Here is a 6,853-nt window from a genome sequence, read left to right as displayed (position 1 = left end):
AAGTGAAAATTACAAAACTATAAAACCAGTACAAACGGCCTGAACCTACCTCTGAGTAAAGCCTCTGAGCTTCCTCAAGAGTTGAGCATACATCTACTAGTCTGGCCCCATCTACCCTAGTAGAACCGCCCTGGTTTGGGATACGGTTGCCCGATATACGTGCCCCTTGGCGTCGAACATCCCTTGAAGTGGCTTCGACGGGAGAAGAAGCCAACGGTAGAGAACCCTCGCTCCTCGAAGCACCTTCGACAGTAAAGAAATATGGCAGCGAAGGAGGGACCATTTCTCTGAAGCTAGAGACCTCGGCTGCTGCAGGTTCGGATGATGCGCCCTCTCTAAGCCTCAGGGCCGGACTCCTCTTGCTACAATCACTGTCATCCTTCAATGGCCTCTTCTGCTTATTGTTATTATTATAATCCCTTAGTCCTGAAGCCGACGGTCTTTCTCCCTTTCCTAAAGGGCACGACCTCGCTTTAAGGGACTCCCCAATGCCTACGATGACAGAGTTAGTACGCAGAAATAAAAAGCGCCCTTTCGAGAGAAAGGGGGGGGGGGAGCAAATCACATAGCACGTACCGTGGTATTTTGTGTTACATCCCTTACCTTAGCATTAGAATGTGCCGTAGTAAATCCATATGAGTTCGAAGGGATTATGTCTATTAGGAGGTTATAGAGGCTTTAAGACATTATTATTATGAGACCCTGTAAGTTCACAACCTTGATACCTTTAGATATTATGTTAATGTGGTATTTTCTTTTAAGTAGAGTATTTTAGTAAAAGTTTATAAGTATCATTTTGAATAATTACCATTATTACTATTTTCGAATATGGTAAATTATGACGACCCGACCCATCGTCACATGAGTTACTTCCCCGTTTACCCCATTTTATGCTTCTTCATATTTCGTTATCGGTATTCGGTGTGTTAGAGTTAAATCAGATTGGTTTTTGATAGGAAATGAGACACTTAGTCTTTTTAAGGAAGGCTTGTCTTGGAAAAGTCAACCGGATGTTGACTATTGAGTTAGAGGGCTCGGATGTGATTTCCTTTGATTCAGTTAGCTTCGGGGGCTGATATGTGGCTTAGGAGTGTGATCGGAATTGATTTTGGAGGTCCGAAGTGGAATTAGGCTTGAATTGGCGGAGTTAGTATTTTGGCGAATTCCGGTTGGTAGGTGCGATTTTGATACGGGGGTCGGAATGGAATTCCGAGAGTTGAAGTAGCTTCGTTAGGTGATTTGAATGTGTGTGCAAAATTTCAGATCATTCGGAGGTGTTTTGGTCGGGTTTTTGATCAAATGTGTATTTCGGAAGTTTTTAAGAAATTAGGCTTGAATCCGATGTAATTTGATGGTTTTGTTGTTGTTTATGGTGTGTTGATGATTGGATCAAGTTTGAATAATGTTTTAAGATGTGTTGGTGCTTTTGGTTGAGGTCCCGGGGGCCTCGGGGTGATTTCGGATGGCTAACGGATGATTTTTGGGACTTAGGATGTTGCAGAAATCTGCAGATCAGTGCTGCAGGGTTTTGCTCTATGCGATCACAGGAGTGGAATTGCGATCGCATAGAAGCATTTTTGAGGGGTTGTTTGGTTGTCCAATGCGATCGCATAGGGAGGCATGCGATCGCACAGTGTAAAGTTAATCCGAGATTTTCGTGGAAATTTGTTCAATGCGATCGCAGGAGCAGGTGTGCGATCGCATAGGGTAAGGTCATTGTTCTATGCGATCGCAGAGGATAGGATGCGATCGCATAGGGTTAATTTTGGAGCTGCAGATTTTTATGCTATGCGATCGTAGAGTATTGGGCCGCGATCGCATAGGAGGTTTTATTGTAGCTGGGCAGAATGTTTTAAGTCATCTTGTTCGCGTTTTTGGGTCTATTTTCACCCATGACTGCCCGTTTTTGGAGATTCTTGGAGGAAATGAGAGAGGGGTTCAAGAGGAATTGACTTGAGGTAAGAATCTTGGTCTCAATTCTCGATTATATTGTGCAATTGGCCTAGAAATTCATGGAAATTAAGCCGAAACATTGATGAACTAGGGCTTGAGTTTTTGATATCCCAATTGAGATTTGATGGGTCATTTGAGCTCGGATTTGAGATTTCTTGGTATGTATGAACTCGTGAGAAGATGAGGAATCCATTGATGTTAAATTTTCTGATTTTCGAGAAGTGGGTCCGGGGCTCGGGTTTTGCTAATTTCGAGATTCTTGATATTTTTCGATTTGTTTTCGATTGGGTATTGTTCCCTTAGCATATTGTGATGTATTTGCTCTGATTTTGGTTAGATTCGACGTGCGTGGAGGCCGATTTGAGGGGCAAAGGCGTCGCGAGCTAGAGATTTCACCGGTTCGAGTTGAGTATGAATGGAAATGATGTCCTGAGGGTTTGAAACCCCGGATTTGCACATCGTAGTGCTATATTAAGGTGAGACATGCGCTTGATGATGAGCGCGAGTCGTTTACTATTGGGAATTATGACTTGGTCCGTCCCGAGCGATGCTTCTACTGCGTATTTGACTAAAGCTTATTTGTTATAATCATTATTTGGACTGATTGTCATATTTGGGCTTCTTGCCAATTCTTTGAACCCTCCGGGGAGTTTATTTACTATTTCCTCACTATTTGACTTACTACTTGAACTCAGTCGTACCGTTTTCTACTGTCTTACGACTCAGCCACTTTTACTTGATTTTTGAAACTAAAGGATATATTAAATGATGTTTTGGGCTGAGAACTACTATTTTACTGTTGCCCGAGGAGCTTATATGGTTTCTGGACTGAGTACGACCAAGGGCCAGATGTGAGGATACTATGGGATCGGGCTGCGCGCCGCAGCAGTGTTATACTGATATTGATTTGAGACTGAGGGCCTAGATTTGATGCCACCATATGGCTTGATATTGCGCTTGGGCCGCAAGGGGCCCCTCCCAGAGTCTGCACACTCCCAGTGAGCGCCGTCGACGATAAATAAATGGAGCGGGTTGCATGCCACAGCGGGTACTATAGGGTATCGTTCTATGTGTTGATTTCTATTATATGTCCGTCACTTAACTGCTTATTTGTTGTAGTATTTCTACATTTCGCTTCCATTGGTTTATTACTCTCATATTACTTGTTTTAAAACTGCCGCAGTGTAGATTACTCTGTGTTTTCCGTGATTTCTTATTCTCAGTCATTATTTATGCTTATTACTCACTGGATCAGAGTACTCACATTACTCTCTACACCTTGCGTGCAGATGCAGGTGCATCTGAGACTGAGTGAGGATTATTTCAGTTGAGCAGCGCATATCCGGGAGCATCGAGGTAGCTGCATGGCGTCCGCAACCCTGATCTCTCCCTTCTATCCTTGTTATTAATTAGTATTCCCTAGATGGACACGTATTAGGTTGTTAAACTTGTACTAGAGGCTCGAGACTTGTGACACCAGATCTGTTTGGGCTATGTAGTGGTATTATCATCTGACTTTTTCGGATATTTAACTCGTTGTCTTAAACTCTTATTGGAGTAATTTAGCAATTTAACTGTGTTAACTGATAATGATTTTCATAAGAAAACAGAAAGGGTTGTTAGTTGGTCAGGCTTGCCTAGCAGTGTGTTGGGCGCCATCACGACCGGGGTTGGGGTCGTGACATAAATTATACACATAATATAAGAAAGTTTATGAGATTTTCTTTATAGTAAAGATAGAAATTATTTTCTCACAAGAAAAGAAGGTTATCTTTTTACCATTTTAAGAATTAAGTGTAAGGGAATTTTTACTCTTTACATGAGATTAGAAAAATTATAAGTTGAGAAAATATACGTTTTTTACATGGATGTTTTAATAAAATAATAGTGTATGTATTTATTTTATATGGTACTATATGACAATGATAGTATGATGTATAAAGTGTGTTAAAAATAAGTAGAATTGTAAGTAATTTGAAATAATTCTTAATTATGCCGGTAATAGATTAATTATGGGATAGTGGGACATTACCTAATTAATTAATTAACTATAGGATAAGACTAAAATCGCCATCCCACCACACGTGGCAGCCACCCTTTTTTTCAAGTGATGACTCTTAATGTTTGGAAGCATTCTACTTGTAGTGCATATTTAAAGTTGTGTTGATGCGTCAAGTATATGGGGCATATCTCATTTCTTGGAGAAGGATCATTTCTAGAGTTGGTGATTCAAGGGGTTGTTTCAGAAACCAAAATACATGAAGAATGCCATACATTAACCATTTTGATAGTTTAGCTATTTTAACTTAAAAAGTTGATCTTTTGCGAGGATCGAAGGCATTAAGATGCCTCTGAACCTTACAAGTACAAATCCTTTAAAGCAGGGGGATGCAGTATCTAATTTTCAAGTCAGGTATTGCTCTTTATGTTCAATTGTCTGTTGGCACATATAACAACCAAAGCAGTTATCAAGTACTTGTGGTTTAGTCTGATGACTCCAAATAGAGTTCCATCTTTCTATTCCTTTAATAGATATATCTCTAGGTTCTAATTTTATAATCTATTTGTTTGATATATACAGATTGTAAGTTTATTAGTGAAGTATCAAAACTCAAAAGGCAGCTTCACGTACAATTAGAGAATACAGAAGACAATTCAGGAGTAGAATTACAACTTTTTTTTTTCTCTTTGTCACTCCCAATATAATGCATAATATTTTTAACTTCAAACACATGTTCTTGTTGGAGGGGCTTGATTAGTGACGTTAAATATTTTAAGTCAATTTTATCCATCTTCATGTACAAAAGCCTTACTAAGCAGTGGTGTCTTAAGCTTGCTTGAGAGGCGCCTAAACCCTGAAGATAGGTCCAAATGTAGGTAAAAATTCTTGCATTTTTGTTGTATATGATTTGATGTGGGTTAAGGCTAAGCTTTTCCTTCATTTTAGCATGATATCGTAATTATACAAGTTTGATAACAAGGCATAGAGAAAAAAATTTATATCCCGTAATTTACGTATATTTTGCTAGTCTCGCAAATTACGTATATTTTTCTAGTTTTGTTAGTTACAATATTCTTCTTATCGGGACTTCATATTCAATTAAGTATTTCCTTTTTCAAGTCAAGAGAGCGTAGAGCATAGATATTCTCCTTAAAAGTATTTTCATTACCATCGAGCTATAATCTATGGGCAAGCCCCTATTGGGCAACCTCTGATCAGATGGTAAGTTATATACTGAGCCAACTGTGGCCGAGCGCATTATGAGCGAGCCCAGTTGGCCGAGATATAGAGCCTAGTATGGCCGAGCGCCTATGAGCGAGCCTACTACGGCAGAGCAGTTATATATATACCGAGCCTTATAGGGCCGAGAGATACACCAAGCCTACTGTGGCCGAGCGCTTATGAGCGAGCCCAGTTGGTTGAGATACAAAGCATAGTATGGCCGAGCGCCTATGAGCGAGCCTACTACGGCAGAGCAATTATATATATACACCGAGCCTTATAGAGCCGGACAACTATTTTACTTACTATATTGAGAGAGGTGAGTCAGTATCAGCATGTAAGCATATCTTCATATTATCTTTGACTTCCAGCTACTTGCAGTTGTTATATTATCAGTTCAGTTTCAGCTTTCAGTATATTGCCTTACATACTTAGTACAATATTTCGTACTGACGTCCCTTTTTTGGAGGCACTGCATTTCATGCATGCAGGGTCAGACAGACAGACGGGTAGGCCTCTTCAATAAGTGTTGCCCAAGTTCAGCTTGATCAGTAAGCTCCATGCCTTTCGAAGTTTCCGGGTCTAGAGCCTTATGTACATCTTGTGTGTATATATATATGTGTGTGTGTGTTATGAGTAGGACGGGGAGCTGTTCCAATCATAGTATATCCATCAGTAGAGGCTTGTAGACATATCCCGTCAGTTAGTGCAATATGTTGGGCTTGCAGGCCTTGTATGTATATTTGGTTGGTTTGTCAGCTATAATGGTTATGACTGCCTTGTCGGCCTAGTTTTATATTGACATTTAGTTAGCATTCACAGTTATCTTGCAATGTGACCCATGGCCAAAGTATGACATCATATGTTCAGAGTCCCTTAGTTGCAAGTTGGTATGCAAGGATAGGTGAGACACTAGGTGCCAGTCTCGCCCCCCAGGTTCGGGGCGTGAGAAGACTCCACCTCATTCGGAGTGTAGCCGAGTCTATGAATCATCATGTCAGAGTTTTGCTATAGGCTTATGGGTAGGCCGCTACTCTGTCCCATTTGATGTCAAATAATCTTAGAGGCTTTGTAGACAGAGGTTCATTTTGTACAGTATGTCAGAGGTTTTGATGGCCCATATGTATTAATATTTTAAGAAAACGGTCCAGTGATACAGTGTTTCCCGCTACAGTTGTACATTATGAGTTGTGGTCAGGATGGCTCATGATACTTTGAAAAAGAAATGAGTTATAAAGTGGTTCGCTCGGGCCAGTTAGGCACCGGGTGCCAACCACGCCTCCCAAGGTTTGGGGCATGACAAAAGTGGTATCAGAGTGGGTCGTGTCCTAGGGAGTCTACAAAACCGTGCCTAGTAAAATCTCACTTATGGATGTGTTGCGCGCCACATCTATAATTGAGAGGCTATAGGGCATTTAGAAAATGTTACCCTTCTTTTGTTTCCAGATTGTGCCATAGGGTTAAGTCGTAAGAAGTCAGTATAAAGTTTCCCCCGAATTTTGTATGCACTAGAGGTGCTATCACAATAGAGCTTTAAGGCATAGATGTAAGTTTTACTTATGCGGGAGGGAAGTTATGAAAGATAAAAAGAAGAAGACGAAGATACGATGTAGGATTGAAAGGTAAGTAACATAAAGGTGTAGAAGATACGAGATACTCAAGTACAAAATATTGTGA

General features: G+C 40.5%; 1 long non-coding RNA gene across 1 annotated transcript; it reads left to right on the top strand.

Annotated features, from left to right (window-relative positions):
• The first annotated feature begins 4,149 nt into the window (after positions 1 to 4,149).
• Positions 4,150 to 5,978, top strand: LOC142182349 (uncharacterized). Its single transcript, XR_012711179.1, has 2 exons — positions 4,150 to 4,366; positions 5,646 to 5,978. It is a non-coding gene; the product is annotated as an uncharacterized LOC142182349 (long non-coding RNA).
• Positions 5,979 to 6,853: the final 875 nt, after the last annotated feature.

The sequence above is a fragment of the Nicotiana tabacum genome, chromosome 1 (assembly GCF_000715075.1).
Source record: "Nicotiana tabacum cultivar K326 chromosome 1, ASM71507v2, whole genome shotgun sequence".
NCBI lineage: Eukaryota > Viridiplantae > Streptophyta > Magnoliopsida > Solanales > Solanaceae > Nicotiana > Nicotiana tabacum.
This window is presented reverse-complemented; position numbering and strand designations above follow the sequence as displayed.